This window comes from Rutilus rutilus, assembly GCF_951802725.1.
Source record: "Rutilus rutilus genome assembly, chromosome: 20".
Lineage (NCBI taxonomy): Eukaryota > Metazoa > Chordata > Actinopteri > Cypriniformes > Leuciscidae > Rutilus > Rutilus rutilus.
This window is the reverse complement of record NC_140225.1, coordinates 5755559-5772123: the sequence shown is the minus strand read 5'-3', so window position 1 is coordinate 5772123 and position 16565 is coordinate 5755559. Positions and strand designations below refer to the sequence as shown.

Genomic DNA, 16565 nt, shown 5'->3' with positions numbered 1-16565 from the left:
ACACACACACACACACACACACACACACACACACACACACACACACACACCTCAGCTGATGTTTATATTGTGTGTCTATATACATCCCACACTCCTCCCCACAGAAAATCTTCAAAGCCACAGTTATTTTTTTCTCTTTTCAATCTGTCATTCTGAGTAAATAAAAGTAGGGTGAGAGTGAGCGAGTGTGAGCGAGAGAGCTGTATTTAGCTGATGTTGTTTACCGAGGCTTGATGATTAAGCTGTCTGCAGTTAGAGGGACAGAGGAGGACCGGCATATTTAGCCACTTACCCAAAATTCTCGGTCTTCATCAGAACTGCGGAAAACCCAAAGAGATTTGGATTGTTCAATGTAGAGTCTCTCTGAGTCATCTTGTAAGTTGCAGCTTGTATAATTTATTTTCAAACATGTCCAGTTGACATTTCGCCACAAAGTCAAAAGATTTTTATTTTTATAATTTTTTTTTTTTTACATAATGAATAAGAAACTTATTTTAGGTTCATAAAACTTTTTTTTGTTGCATTCTGACATTGTTATGACAGATGTATTTTTTTCATTGCTGCAGTACATTTAATTTATTTGTAATTCCCATCTAAATGGTGATTTTCATTAGTGTATTACAGAAAAAAACTAATATTTTTTATTTATTTAATCCACATAATACACAATACAACAATATTTACCATGGTCTATAAATATTTTACAATATTTTAAGTTATATATATATATATATATATATATATGTGTGTGTGTGTGTGTGTGTGTGTTTTTTTATTATTATTATTATTATTATTATTATTTTCTTTTTTTCCATTATTCATTTCAAGTAATATGGGAATAAGTTTGTTTTCCACAAATGAGAACCAGGGAAGCGTTGAATTGCCATTAAATAATTTTGCAATACAAATATGCCCCCCAAAAAGCTTCATTTAAAAAAAGAAAAAAAAAGAAAAATGTATGGTAATTGTTTTCCATTTTGATTCTGAGGTGAATAATGACTAGGATATTTTTTTGACAAGTGAAATTCATCCATTTTGCTATAAGAACAACAAAAAAAGCACTAAAAAAGGATTGCAAAAGTCGTTATTCAATGAAAACGTACTGTAGGCCTCTACTGTAGCTTTCTGTAAGTAATAGAACCAATAGAATAAGTAATAGAATCAATGACATCATCAGGCATCATTGGTTTCACATGTCTCAGATACACATCATTGATGACTGGCACCATAATTTAAATTGAGATTGACAGCAGGAAGGATGATTTTTAAGTGAATTTTGACTATTACATTTTTTGGGCAAACTGTTCCTTTTTTTCTTTTTAGAAAAAGCAAGAAAAAACAGCCCCAGCTCCTCCCCAACCACCACTTTCTGTTTTTAGGTCTCCATTTCTGCATTTTGATGGCCTCATTACCTCTTCTGACCTCTCTTGGTCTGTGAAAACACGCTGCGGCATCACTCCATCAATCTGTCACTCTAACTGTATTCCACCAATCAGGGATGATCCACACATCACCCCTAGCAGTGAGAGGATGAGTGGGAGGAATAGCGTAAGATGCTAGGAAGAGCTGTAAATGGTTGGATGAAAAATAAATTTAGGGTAAGAATTTCAGGACAGGTTAAAAAAAGAGAACGGCCTTTAAATATGTACCTTAAAGTTGGCATGAAAAGGTGGTTTAAGCAACTGTTACCAGCAAAAATAAGTCAGGGGAATGCTTGTGCTTTTTTGAGCCAATAAGGAAACAATAAGAAAAAATGTATGGTATGACCATTTTAAATTTTCTTTAGTTAAAAAGAATCTGTCAAAAACATTAAAGTAGCGCAAAATTATGTTTTTGCTAGTGTGTGTGTGTGTGTGTGTGAATGGGCCTGTAATTGGCAGTGTAATTTGTTGGGCAGTAACTGTGGGAGGTTTCTTATGGAAGGGGAGCAGGTGAACAGCATTGCATCTGACAGTTATAAAGCTGCTTGAATTTACAGTGTGTGTGTAAGCATGCAGTTGTGTGTGTGCCGGTGTTTACTGCACCGTTATTCTCCGATGACACTGCACATCTGCTGAATCTACAGCAAGATAATTCTATTTCAGCTGAGATGATTGAGAGAATCTGATTTGAATGTGAACTGCTTTTGAGAATGCGTTTGAATCCTATTCAGTTTGAATTGAGGTATTGTAGCAAAGAGGATGTAGAATTGTTTTTTTGTTAATTTGTTGAAATGAAGGTTTGGGGTCAGTAAGATTTTTTTTTAAAGAAATTAACAATCAGCAAGGATGCTTTAAATTGATCAAAAGTTACAGAAAAGATATATATATCTATATCAAATAAATGCTTTTGAACTTTTCATTTCATCAAAGAATCCTAAAAAAAATAATGGTTTCCACAAAAATATGAAGCAGCACAACTGATTTCAACATTGATAATAATAAATATAATATTTCTTGAGCAGCAAAATAAGCATATTAGAATGATTTCTGAAGGATAATGTGACACTGAAGATTGGAGTAATGATGCTGAAAATCACATCACAGGAATAAATTACGTTTTTAGAATATTCAAATTTGTTGTAAAAATGTATTTTAAATTGTAACATATTTTTTTTATATATATATTTTTTATTTAATGATATTTTCATTTCTTGACAATAAACAAGCCAGAATGAGAACATGAAAACACATATGAAATCCACTCCCCACTTACCAATCCCTCCCTTTCTTTACAATAGGGGAACATAAACATAGTGGATAGATATGTTAACAGAAAAACAAAGCCACATGAATGATAAAACATGAATAAAATAAAAAAAACACACAAAAAAACAAGAGGAGGGATAAAGTGTTAAGGTATTCAATCTGATTCCTGATCATTGCTTTTCGCAGTATACTTGGAGATCTTCTCAGCTGCTATAGTCCAGGTTTTTAATGTTGAGATTTGTGCCGAGTTCACCCGAGCTTTGGATATTTCCAACATTATAATGTCCCGAAGTTGAATCAACCACTTGTATATATCCAGGGTATGTGGTGGGAGCTATCAGTTTTTTTGCAGACGTTAAACCGGTCAGCCAGACATTTTTTGCAGCTTAGAGAAATCAAACTGAGAGTCATCATTCAGTAATAATACAGAGGGGATCCACCGGTATAGGATATTTAATGATTTTCGATAAGATAGCACATACCTCATTCCACATTCCCACATCAAATGGAAAAAGGATCCAAGTTATTGGTCAGGACATTTATCACAGAAGGGAATTGTAACAATATTACTGTGTAGCTGTATTCTTATTAAATAAATGCATCCTTGGCAGGGTGCTACCTCGATTTTATGCTAAAAACATAAAAAAATCGTACTGACCCATACTTTACAGTATATATAATTGATGCTACAGTCTTCAAGATAATCAGTAGGTTACTTTTAATGTAAATAATTATTTCTATCAAGTTTTCTTGAAACATTAAAATGGTGTGGTGCTGCATGACAAAATTTAAATATATTTTAATGGCTGTGTTAAAGTGCTCTGATTGGTCAGATGGCCCAGTCGGTTGTGATTGGTCTACCGCTTACAGCACGTGTCAGGAAAAAAGAAAAACGCCTATACCTGTGGATTTGCAGCACAGAAACAGCGTCTTCTCTAAATGTCGACAACAAGAACTAAACTCTTCCAGTCTCAGCTACGACTACAGTGTTTGAGGGCGGGGCAAAGTAGACCTTGTTCACAGGCAGCCAATGAAGACCATAGGCGGGCATTATGCAAATTTGATACATGTTACGGAAGCGAAACTGGAAATACTGACGACTCGTTTCGAGCAGTTCAGAATCGATTCTTTTTTTTTTAGGAGACAATAACTTTATTTGTCATGCACTTTGATCTTTAAAACTTTGCAGACCTTTTACATTCACAAACAGCTATCTTACACACTGCGTAATATTCGAAAAAGCTTAATGGGGCACTTTAAATGTTTCAACAGTATTGAACGTATACATATTTCATTAGAAAAGACATTTAACTTTCTATCAGGGAATAAATATGAATAATTTAAGAAAATGTATTAATTCAAATTTTTTTGACACACAACTTTTGTTGGACTACTAATTTGTGAATATTTGCCCAACCCTGAACAGGAAGGATGATTGTTCGTGGTAAGAAGTGACCTGATCCTGTATAAAATTGTTCTGCTGTAAATGTTCTAGTTTAATATGAGACGACACTCATTAATAGGCCCCTGTGCATTATAGACTGAGAGTGAGCAGGTGCCTGAACGTTTATCATCACACAGAGCCTCGCGTGTGTGTGTGTGTGTGTGTGTGTCTCTTCATTTAAAATTCATTCACATTTATATAAATGCAAGCCAATAAAAGGGTGTTAAAAAGGGTGTTTCTTTATGGAAGTGACAGTGCTATAGTTAGGACGGTCACTTTCTGCACAGTAGATCCAGATGAACTAGATGTTGCACACATAATATTTCCACAGTATTACGTGGCTGTTTTCTCTTTGCATATACGTTACAAATAGTGAGTTTTTGGCTTACATTTTTACATTTTATACAGATGCTTTTATCCAAAGTGACTTGTATACATCTACTGGAATGCAAATGAAAGATTTGTATGAATGAGTGTGTAGTTGTTGAGTGTTTGTTGTTGAATCGCTCTAATATTAGATTGAATGATTTTTACTTGAGTTCACACATATTTTGAACTTATTGAAATGTGTTCATGTGCAGAAACATGCTTAAGAGAGAGTTGAGATCTTTCTGCGGTGTCTAGCAGCCTGTCGTAGTCAGATCTTTTAGTCTTTTCTCCTTTAGTCTTTCGGTTTTTAATATTCTAGGATTTAATTGGCTGTTTTTGTAGTTCGTGAAAAACTTGTTTTAATTAAAGAACTAGCAACAAAACTTCTGGATTCCCTTTGGCACCTCAGAAAAGAGATTTTTAACACAATTATTATTAATTTTTTTTGTGAAACAATTTGTTTCCCCAAATTATTTTTGGATATTTTGGCCTCTTTAGATTTAGTGGAAGTAGTTTAATTTTTTTATTTTTTTATTTACTGTGGTTGTTCTATTGCAGAATAATATGTTATATATAAACTATTCAGTGCTGAATAAAGTACTTTTTATGACACATTAGAAAATTGTTGTTTATCTGTGAGAAACTATTAGTTTAGTTAAAGAATCATGCTGTAAACAAATTAGCACCCCCCAACCCCCCCTGCCCATTTTTTTCTTATCACATTATGACTTCCAAGCTTGTAAATAGAAACTTGTCAGAAGAACTTGAACTTTTCGTTGTCACAATGCATTCTGGAATTGCAATTAATCTTTACGATGCACTCCTAGATTTTGGAAGTCCAGTCTTTGTGAAAATGTTAGCTAGGCCATGCACTCAGTTGGATTTGGATCACTGAATGAGATAAATAGGGAATATTTTCTGGCTAACAAGATGCAATCAAATGTTATTTGTAATGATAGAGGCCATGTGTTGCATGTCATACAGTGGCAAGCATAATAACTGTTTTTGAAAGCAGTGTATGGTATTAATAAATATTTTGAAGGGTGAGCTCAGCCCTGTCAGAAAAATAAAATATGATTTTTCCAAACTGACTGTTTTCACTCCCAAACCTGCCAAACATCCAGAAGACAAAGAGCGTGTGTGCCGGCTTTCAATTTACGTTCAAAGAAAAATGGAGCTGCGGGAAATGGAGATTTGTGGTGGACAGTGATGATATGGCCTCTTGATCTGTTTGAAAACTGCCTGCCAAATGTAAAGCAGTGGATGTTTAGGGAAGGGAATTGCTCTCCCCAGCCAGTCATTACAGAATTCACTGCTGGAGTGGTAAACTGGAGGCTTTATTCCTGTCGCTCTTACTGAAATCTATTACAAACACACACACACACACACACACACACACACACACACACACACACACACACACACTCATGGAAGAGAGAGAGCACTTTCCCTGCATCTCTATAAGTAAACAAGAGAGAGGGGGAAAACGATATAGAAAGGGAGATGGGAAGTCATGCACTGAACTGCTTAGCATTTGTGCACTCTTAAAAAATAAAGGTTCCAAAAAGTTTTTGTTCTTTGTTTTGATTCCATAGAAGAACCATTTGGGGTTCTAAAGAACCTTTTTCCTCTATAGAACCTTTTGTGCATTGGAAAAGTTCTATAGATGTTAAAGGTTCTAATGGAACCATTGATGCCAATAAAGAACCTTTATTTTTAAGAGTGTATAGTTGTATTTTTGGCAGCACAATATCATTTGTTTATTTTATGTCTTTGTTTATTGTAGAAATGTAGAATTTCCTCATATCTGCATGCCAAACTACCATTTGGTATGATAGAAACACATTTATGATGTCTAAAATGCAGCCTACATCAAGAAGAGAGTGTTTGTGTGTTTGTCAGGTTGTTTGTATGTGTTTTAAAGGCATCTATGCTGCATGTGTGTTTCTGTTTACGTTCGTGTGTCCGTGTGTGTGTGTGTGTGTGTGTGTGTTGATGCCGATTTAGTGAGATATCAGAGATGCAGACTCATCTCGCTGCAGTTTAGCACACATCATTTACACTTCAGTGGCTAATACTAACAACGCCTGCGTCCTGTCCGTCAAACTCTCCCTCTCTCTTTCTATGTCCTGTATCTGCTTGAGCATGAAGAACACCTTTGATTTGGGTTTGCAGTTTTTGGAGTCTAATCTTACCTGTCATACCAGTGCTAGAGAGAGAGAGTTAGAGAGAGAGAGAGAGAGAGAGCGAGAGACAGAGAGACAGAGAGAGAAAGTCTTTCTTGGCTGTCCTGTTTGAATCAACCAAACCACAGAAATACCCATTTATATTTATTTCTGTAGCAGACTTGAAATGTAGATTAGTCAGAGCAGAATTATGCTATGATCACAGGATGCTCATTTATGTTGGAAATGCTATGCTTTCAAGAGTCTGATCCATTGTGCAGGAAAATACTTTAAAGTGAAATTACAAAAACATTATGTTGTAATGTTTAATTTATTTGAATAGTTCAGGCTGTTTTGAAAAGATGCACTACTGTACAAAAATGTTGGGTCACTAGACTAAGGTTTTTGGAAGAAGCTTCTTCTGCTCATCAAGCCTGCATTTATTTGATTAAAAAACAGCAAAAACAGTAATAATATTGTGAAATATTATTAAAATTGAAAATAACTGTTTTCCAAGTGAAAATATTTGAAATATAATTTATTCCTGGGATTCAAAGCTGAATTTTCAGCATCATTACTCCAGTCTGCAGTGTCACATGACCCTTCAGAAATCAATCTAATATGATGATTTGCTGCTCACGTATTATCAACAGATCAGCTGCTTAATATTATTGTGGAAACCGTGATACATTTGTTTAGGACTCTACTCTTTAATGAATAATAAAGTTCAAAAGAACAGATAGATACTAATGCATTCATATTATTTCATATAGTAATTATATAGAGCTGAGGACAGGTGTGTGACTGTGTGTGTGAAGCTGAGCCGCTGTTTGCAATCACTCCATGTATGCAGCAGACAGCAGATAGAGGTGCTCTGTGAATATTTAACATACAAGATTTATGAGTGAAACAAAAGCTAACAAAGACTCACTTAATATTCAAGCTAAACTAAATTCAACTCTCCTTCATTTATAAAGACAATTCAAAGCATGAGAGAGTGATAAAAGAGTGTGAGAGAAGGGGGGATCTGCAATTAGATGGGCTGAAGGGGTTTTATGACTGGGAATGATCATAAAATCAGGCTGTTTTTCCCCCAAAACTTCCCCATCACTCCTTTGATTCGGTTGATTATGTGTAAATTATTAGAATATCACGTTGATATACCCAAAGCTATTAAACCAAATTTACACCAGTGCAAAACAAAGTTCACAAACAGAAACAGTTCTTTCAGAAACTTTAAAAATAAAGCTTTCGATTGGTAGTCTATCTATCTATCTATCTATCTATTTATCTATCTCATTCATATATATAAATATATATATGAATGAGATAGACAGATAGATAGATAGAAGGATAGATAGAGTCACAGTTTTTTTGAGGTAGATGCGTGTAACATTCCCTATCTCTCTCTCTATATCTGAGGAAAGAGTGTGAAAAAGGAAAAAAAGGGGTAGGGTGCAGGACTTAATTATACATCAAAGGGGGTTATACTGGGAATATGAGGGAAAAGATAGAGACAGACTGAAATATTGGCACAGAGAGGAATATTGGAAACAGACACAGGTAGGACAAATAAACATGCACAATAAACTCATACATCGTAAAAGATTTCAGTGAATAACGACTTCAATTTCAAATTTCAATCATAAAATCTTCATTTCTGACAAGTTCTAAACAATTTAAGCACTTACACTACACTAAGCACTAAAACAATACTCACTAATAAATATAACGACCAAAGCCACAAACCACACACAGTCAACATAAATAACATTCACAAATCAGTGTGAATAATACAGTCTACTTTCAATACCAGAAATAAAAGAGCATCTGAAAATGGTTGCCATCAGTGAGTAAATGTACTGATTTCACAGAGAGTGAAAGGATAATTAATTTTTTCCAATGTTCAATTATACTGCTGTATAATTCCTAAATATTACTCTGAACCAAACCTCACCATAATGAGCTTTAAATATCCACTGTAGTCCGCAAGTACACTACCGTTCAAAAGTTTGAGGTCAGTAAGATTGTCTTTTTGAAAGAAAATAACACATTGCATTAAATTGATTAAAAGTGACAATAAAGAATTTTGCATAGTAATAAAAAATTATATTTAAAATAAATGTTGTTCTCACCACAACTATGATCATAGTGTTTGGCGTGCATGAGTTTGCATATAGATGTTCGGTTGTGCATTGAAGTGGGAATACTGATGTGTGTGAGTATTACTTGACAAGTATGTTTGTATTCAGTGAAATGTATTTGATATACCATACTGTGTGATCATGTGTTATCCCTCTAGCACTCGATTTATTTGTGATGTTTGCTCATTTGTCACACTCTGTTTTATCTTAATATCATGCAATTTCTCATTCTTACACTGTTTTTCTCTTCAGCATTTCTTATTTCATAATTTCACTATCAACTCCACTAGAAAAGGTTCTATATAGATCTTTAAAGGGATTAGTTCACCCAAAAAAGAAAATTATGTCATTAATTACTTGCCCTCATGTCGTTCCAAACCCGTAAGACTTTCATTCATCCTTGATTTGAGAGAATCTCCTTAAGAGACTCAATCGCTTTATATGATGAACATATTGAATTTAGGCTTTTATTCACATATAAACATGACACAATTAAAAATTTTGTGTGAACTAACCCTTTAAAGAGTTCAGTCAGGCACTTTATATAGAACCTTTAGAGGGCCCATCATGGTAGCCTGGAAATCCAGACCTAAATCTGAAAGATTAATGGTCTGGCGTCGACTAATGAAAATCGGCCAGCTCGAGGGGCGGCACCAAGCGTGCATTTGAAAATCTCACTGCACGCAATTGGATAACACTACGACCAATCACAACAATAAACCCCAGCTACCAGCGGAGCTAGCCTTGTTAGACATTCTCTGATTATACTCTTACCGTATCCAGTCGGCGAAACAGCAAAAGCGTCCTTCTTGCAAAGTAACGATTCGAGCGCCGTCTTCTGTTCCTGTTTTAGATAAAAAGCCACGTCTAACTCGTTCATTGTAGCGGCCAACGCCGTTTCAAACAACTGGTGTTCATCCATAGCCATCTTGCAATGTTTACTAATGACTTTGACGTCACAGCGCTGTCGTCATCTCGCCTCTGGCCCGCCTATATCAGATAACCCGATGTGATTGGTGCAGCTCAGATCGAGGGGCATATTTAATGAGGATCATTATTCGACACCAGAGTAACTCGCTGAGCAAATTCAACTTGTGCTCTCGCGAGAACTCTGGATTACCAGGGTACCATCATGGCATAATTTAATAGATTTAGTTTTATTTTGATTAAGTTGTATGAATTAAATGGCTCATAAACATACTTTACAATCAAATTAATTAATAAATTGAAATTGAAATAAATTGAAACAAACCATTAAACATGAAAGTATTATGCAATCGTTTAGGACATTTCTCCTTATATAGAACCTTTTTGGGATAAAGCATTCTTATCAAGAACCCTAGGGTTCTAGACTGAACCCCATTGCACCTTTTTTCTAAGAGTGCAGATGTTCATCCAAAAATAAAAATAGAAAACACAATACAATTGTTGACAAGCTGTAACATTGATGTATTTGAAGAATTTGATAAGAAATATTCGAGTTTATACTGAAATATTTGACTTTTGTTTGCAGACCTGTAAATACTGGCCAGATCTGAGCACCGTTTGAGACATAAACACTTTTATTCTCTTTCTATTTGCTCTCCATTTGATCTCATCACAAAATAGGAAGTCTTACACGATTTATTTTCCTTTTAAGCTTTTTGCTCAAACTCTCTCTTGAGGTGCAAGTGATGGATTTTTCATCCCTGACTGAAAATGACATATTGAAAGCTTTAGTCTGCCATCAAATCGTGAATACGAGGTCACAAAAACGGAAAACTTCACAGAGCTGATAAGATTGCAACAGCGAAGTGTAAACATTATGATGCTACCATTTTTTTGTTGTTGTTGTTGAAAGCAATAAAATCCAAAGTGGTTTATTATCAAGGGTAAAAACAGCAGTGAAAAGTGAAGACTGGCCCTATAATTAGCGATTTTCTCCATGGCCACACTGTGTCTCCAGGACAGTGAGTTTAATCAGCCTCTGATAGTACAGCTCCTCCGACAGGACCCTTGTCTTATAGACAGGAAAGAGACGTCACCCCAAAGGCCAGCCATAACAGATAAACACTTCTCTTCCTCTGCTGGCCCCCGCTGATGACTGTTTCTCTTCACACACAGCAGTCTCCCACCAACCATGCATGTACATCCTGATCAAATTAGCGATTATAGAATCAAACAAACACATGCACAGTTTGCACACACACATTGATAATTGCTGTGTTTTATTGTTGGCAGATGCAACCGTATCAAAGAAGTAACTGAAGCCGGAATGTGGCATCTATTTGTGCAATGCACCTTTTGTATGATAATCAGCTCTCTGCCCATTTGCATTTAATTCTATTAAAAACACAATTCACCTGAATTAAATGGAAAGAGGGAGAGAAAGAGATATAGGAGACACACAGAATGAGAAAACAATATTTATGCGGTAAATTAGTTTTTCTTAGGGAGATGCTTTCAAAGCTGTTTTATTGGATTGTGTGACTTCTTTAATGATTGTTTCAGCCCAAAATAAAAATGGTCATTATTTACTCTCTTTGAGTTATTTCTTTTTGATTCATTTCGTGCAAATTTTCAGTCTATTTTGCACGTTTTCTTCCATACAATGAATATAATGTACAGTGGTCAAGCTCTAAAAAGGACAAAAGTTATCTCGAAAGTAGTTTTGTCGTATCGATTACTCATTTCTTGTCATGTGAAGACACATTTTACCGGGTTTGTAGTTAGCGATGCCATTTTTAGTTGAAATATGTTGCAACATGAATGAGATTTGAGAGCTATGGTGAATAATGGCTTAAAGTTAGTCAGAAAACAAATCATAAACAGTAAACCAATTTTATGATATTTTTAAGGTGTGTTTTTGTCTTTTTTGGAGCCTGACAGTGTCTGTCCCCCTTTACTTTCATTGTATGGAAAAGAGCTGGGACAGTCTGCTAAAAAGTCTTCTTTTTTCTTCTGAGGAAACTCAAGGGTGATGGTGAGTAAATCATGACAAAATTTTCATTATCATCTTTTTCCTGTCTTTTCCGTAGTGTTTCTACGGTGTGTCGGTCCCATGTGTGCGTCTGACCCTGGCTATCTCCCGCTGAGACACAAAAAAATAGGATGAATGAGAGAACGAAAGAGTTTGAATGATTGAGGCAGAGGAATTGGAGATGGAGGGTTTTTCTTTGTGGCGTCCTTGTGCTCTCTACCCAAAAACCATCAGTTTTTTCTCTTTGTGCATCGTGTTCTCCCTCTCTCTCTCTGTCTTTTTTATTCTCTCTGTGTCTCTCGGCCTTCCAGGCTCTTTCTTGATTATCTTTCTTCTTAAATACACAGCACAGACCTTTAGCAACCAGTCAGCCGTGAGCTGTGTGTGTGTGTGTGCCTGTGCGAAGCCTATTTGATAGAGTATGTTTCTTCACACATATATTTCTGTGCTGCTCTTTAAGCTGCCATATGTCAAAGCATCCGTGTGTATTATATGCTCAGTGTTTATATACACTGATACTTTGCTTCTGTCAATGTACGAGGTAAATCAAATTCAAATTCAAATTCAAAAAAGCTATATTGTCTATCCCCACAGGAAAATTGTCTTTAGACAAGGGCTCAACACAATACAAGAGACAACCAAACATCAACAATTTAAGATAAAAAATAAAATACTTTTAAATACTGTAAAAAAATAAAATAATAATAATTTATAAATATTATAAATAAATGAATTCATGAAAAAATATAGAACAAATTTATATCACTACATTTACATTAATATTTAGTTTATAATAAATATAATGTATTTAATTGGTTAAATTTGCTTGCCTAAAGCTGTTTTTACACTTGGTAGTATATCATTTTCTCTCCCTCATGTTGTTTCAAACGTGTATGAATTTGTTTTCTTCCATAAACAACCAATGGTATTTGGTCCCAGTGATGTCAAATCTAGTGCTATGCATCTTCAGGCACCAATTTTTTTTATAAACATAAGTGAGGCGGAGATCTTTGATATTTAAAAATCATAAAATTTTGGTTTACACAGCTATTGGATGCTTTCAGAAGACTTAGACTATAGCACATGAGTCAAATATTTTCTCCTTTTTGGCAGTCTAAATTACCTTCTATATAACTTCATAGACAATACCTTCTTGTGATCTGCTTAATGTTCTTGCACATCTTTCATCTAGTCCTTCCTAACCCTTACTGATTTTTCTTTTGTTGGTAGATAAGCTGGTAGATGGACACTTGAAAAAGACCCATTGTAATAAATGTGTGTCTGTGATGATCATTGTTTTAAGGCAGTGTCATAAATGCTTGCACTTGATGTCACTTCATGTGGGCTGAGTTGCGTCTCATGGGTCGCCGGGGCCCTTATGAATTGAAGCATACCGTTGCATGTGCGTTCAGTGTAAGTTTTGATTGGGAGAATCAGGAGAGACGGATGAGAGAGAAGTAATAAAGATGTGCAGCCCCTCCCGCTAAGAGCCATTTCCATCAGGTAGAGGAGGAGAGCTGTTCTTCTGCTTCATTACTCATCTTTCACTCTCTCTCTCTGCTCTGTTCTCGTCATGTTCAGGAAAGTGGATGAGGACAAAACAAAAAATAAAGACTGGAGGAAAATGAAATATGAGAGTAAGAATGAAATAAATTGAAAATCAGATCTTGGGCAATTTGGATGCAGTGTGAATAAGAATGTGATTTCCACTTTAATACTTCTCAGTCCTCTTTCTTTTTCTCTCTTTCTCAAACCCCCTCTATACTTTTCAAACACAGGTTCTATTGACAATTTCTAAATAAATAGGAAATAATTTATTTATTATTATAATATTATTATATATTATGCTGTTATTATTAATAGAAAAAAGCTATTAGAGCATGTGGAAAAACTGTGCAAATGTGCAAATAAATCAGCTGTAAATGAGTTGCTTCAACGTGAAACCGGATTCATAATGCATTTGACATTTGAAACCAAGAACATGTACAGTATTAAGAAAGTAAATAGGGTCCATGTTGGCGTTTAAACATCAAATGGCCAGATTTACAAAGAGCTCACGCCAGCACAAACCCTCTTATGGTGATAAAGAACAACTCTGGATTTACTGAGAAACTAGCGATCAAAAGGTTACACAGTTTTTTTCTGGCTGATCTTATTGTGGATTTGCAGGAGTTCCCCTTTCAAATGCAAAATTTATGGGAGGAGAATATTTAAATAAATCCTGGAACATGATTTACTAATGTTTTTGGTAGTCAATTTACTGGTATTTGCGCCATCATGTAACACCACAAAAAAGCATGTCTTTTGCTTTTACACCTATTTTATGCTTGACATCGCTGCATCTGTGTTCTTTAATAATCACATTAATTTGTCCTGTTCAGTAAATCTGGGCCATGTGTGGTACAGTAGATTATTGAAGGTGATTAGTGCAGTGCATATGATGCCGTGTATGTGCCACCAGACCAGGCTCCTGTGTGAGCTACAAATAGAGGCTTCAGTCTTATAGTTTGTTTCATTAGGAAGTGCAGATGCTGTTGTGTTTTCCTCACCAGGAGGTGAGGGTGTTTAAAGGGATACTTCAGGATTTAGCATTAAGCTTTGTATTAGTAGAAAACCTGTAGTATTTTCGAATTACCGTGCTTTCCACCCTCATGTCCCCCTGAGACGAGAGATTTATGTATTTTTTTGTCTGGAAAAAATCCTCAGATGACGCAAAAATCGTCATTTTGCGTCATCTGAGGATTTTTTGGCCAGAGGCTAAAGACTACAGCCAGTAGTAGGGGCTGTCCCGCATGTTTTCAACCCGCCCATAGAGGGTGTGATCTCACTCACAGAATGTACACATTGTCAGCCGTCTTTCTTTAGAAGCTAAGCTAGCAGGCTCTTGTTCTGTGGAGAAAGCTGAGTAGTAGGGGGTTACCATCCCCTTTTTCCCGGACATGTCCGGCCGTCGAGATCGTCCAAAATGTCCGGGATTCGGCTTTTGCTTTCTGCAGTCGCCATTCATTGTTTACATGCACACCTTTTGTTTCAATCTAACTGAATTAATTTCGATTGGTGAATCTGAATGTAGTGTTTACATGAACGCTAAACAAGTGATCGTTTGAACGCAAAAGCCGAATCCCAGACATTTTGGGCGATCTCGAAATCCGGGGCAGACTGACTTGTCACGGAGACTCACTAGTAGCCTTGCCTTGTTGTTTAACTGCTGCGCTCTCTTACCGGTAGGCGTGGCGTGGGAGTGGCCTCCTAGGGCAGCGAAGCAAGTGCATTCTGGGAGTTGTTGTCTTTCATCCACATAAGCCAAAAATACATTTTCTGGCTTTTCTCAGTCTAGAAAGCTCCAAATTCAAAAATAATTTCACATTTCTTCTACATAAATGACCCATTTTAAATACACATTAATCTTTCCAGAGGTGAAGTATCCCTTTAAGGTCCACGTGAAGAACGTGTTATCCCATGCCACTGCTCTACTTTTCCATTCTTTTGGGATGTAAACGCGCTAGATGGATGTGTTTGACCGCTGCGCTCGCTTCTTGCATCTTTTAAAGTAAAACATAAGTTCAACTTTTAAAAGACGCGTCTCGAAACCACTACCCTACTGTGTGAACCGGCCCTAACCAGTGATGTGGAGGAGGGCGAGCTGCTTTCAGTCCACAATCAACTCTCTTGTTTTGCTGATGTTAAGAGATTGTTGTCCACACACAGGACATCGATTGTTGTTGATGATCCCCATAACTGTAGTGTCGTCAGTGAAACTTAATGATATGATTGTTCTTGTGTTTGCCAATGCAGTCGCAGGTCAGCAGGTGTGCAGGTCAGCAGGTGCGCGTCAGTACATCTGAGATACGTATGATATCAAAAGAAGACATTTGTTAATAAGGGTCTACTCTAGAGAATGAAGGTATTGAACCCTGAATAGAAATCAATGAAGAGCATCCTGATGTAGAGTAAGACTCTTTATTTTCCAGGTGATATAAATGAGTGTCACTCACTGTAATCGATCTGACACTGCACTGGACAGTTGACAGTTAGTCAGGGATATGATCGTTAATCTTTTTTTTGTTCAGCATGTATTAATTATTTATTAATTATATTATTATAGAATAAAATGTTATTATAATTAACAGGATGTTTTTTTATTTTTTTTATTTACAGTTATATTTAACCTAGTCAAGATCTATTAATGTATGGGTGTATATGTCACAAGGATTTTGGATTTTGCCATCTTTGTGGGGACATAAAATAGGGTTCACCTGAGAGACACACACACACACACAAACACAAACACACATTGGATTTGATGTTTTGAGGGGACATTCCATAGACATAATGTTTTTATACTGTACAAACTGTATATTCTATCCCCTTTCACTTACCCTACCCCTAAACCATCACAGAAAACATTCTGCATTTTTACATTTTCAAAAAACATCACTTAGTATGATTTATAAGCTGTTTTCCTCATGGGGACCAAAACATTTCAAAGATTTCAGGTATTGCCATCTTTGTGAGGACATTTTGTCACAATAACGTATGGTATACCTGAACCATGCGCGCACACACACACACACACACACACACACACACACACACACACACACACACACACAGGTTAATATATCAGGTTAAGGATGTTTTCCATCACCTAACCCAGGGGTGTCAAACTCAGTTCCTGGAGGGCCACAACCCTGCAGAGTTTAGCTCCAACCCTAATTAAACACACCTGATCCAGCTAATCAAGGTCTTCGGGATTACTAGAAACTTCCAGGCAGGTGTTTTTGGAGCTGGTTGGAG

At 36.0% G+C, this 16565-nt stretch overlaps 1 protein-coding gene across 1 annotated transcript in view; it reads left to right on the top strand.

The window, feature by feature from the left end:
* The window catches only part of LOC311280196 (cadherin-23-like), a gene marked incomplete at both ends in the record, with an annotated part of 138512 nt that overhangs the window by 64833 nt on the left and 57114 nt on the right, over positions 1–16565 (top strand). The window lies entirely within an intron of this gene.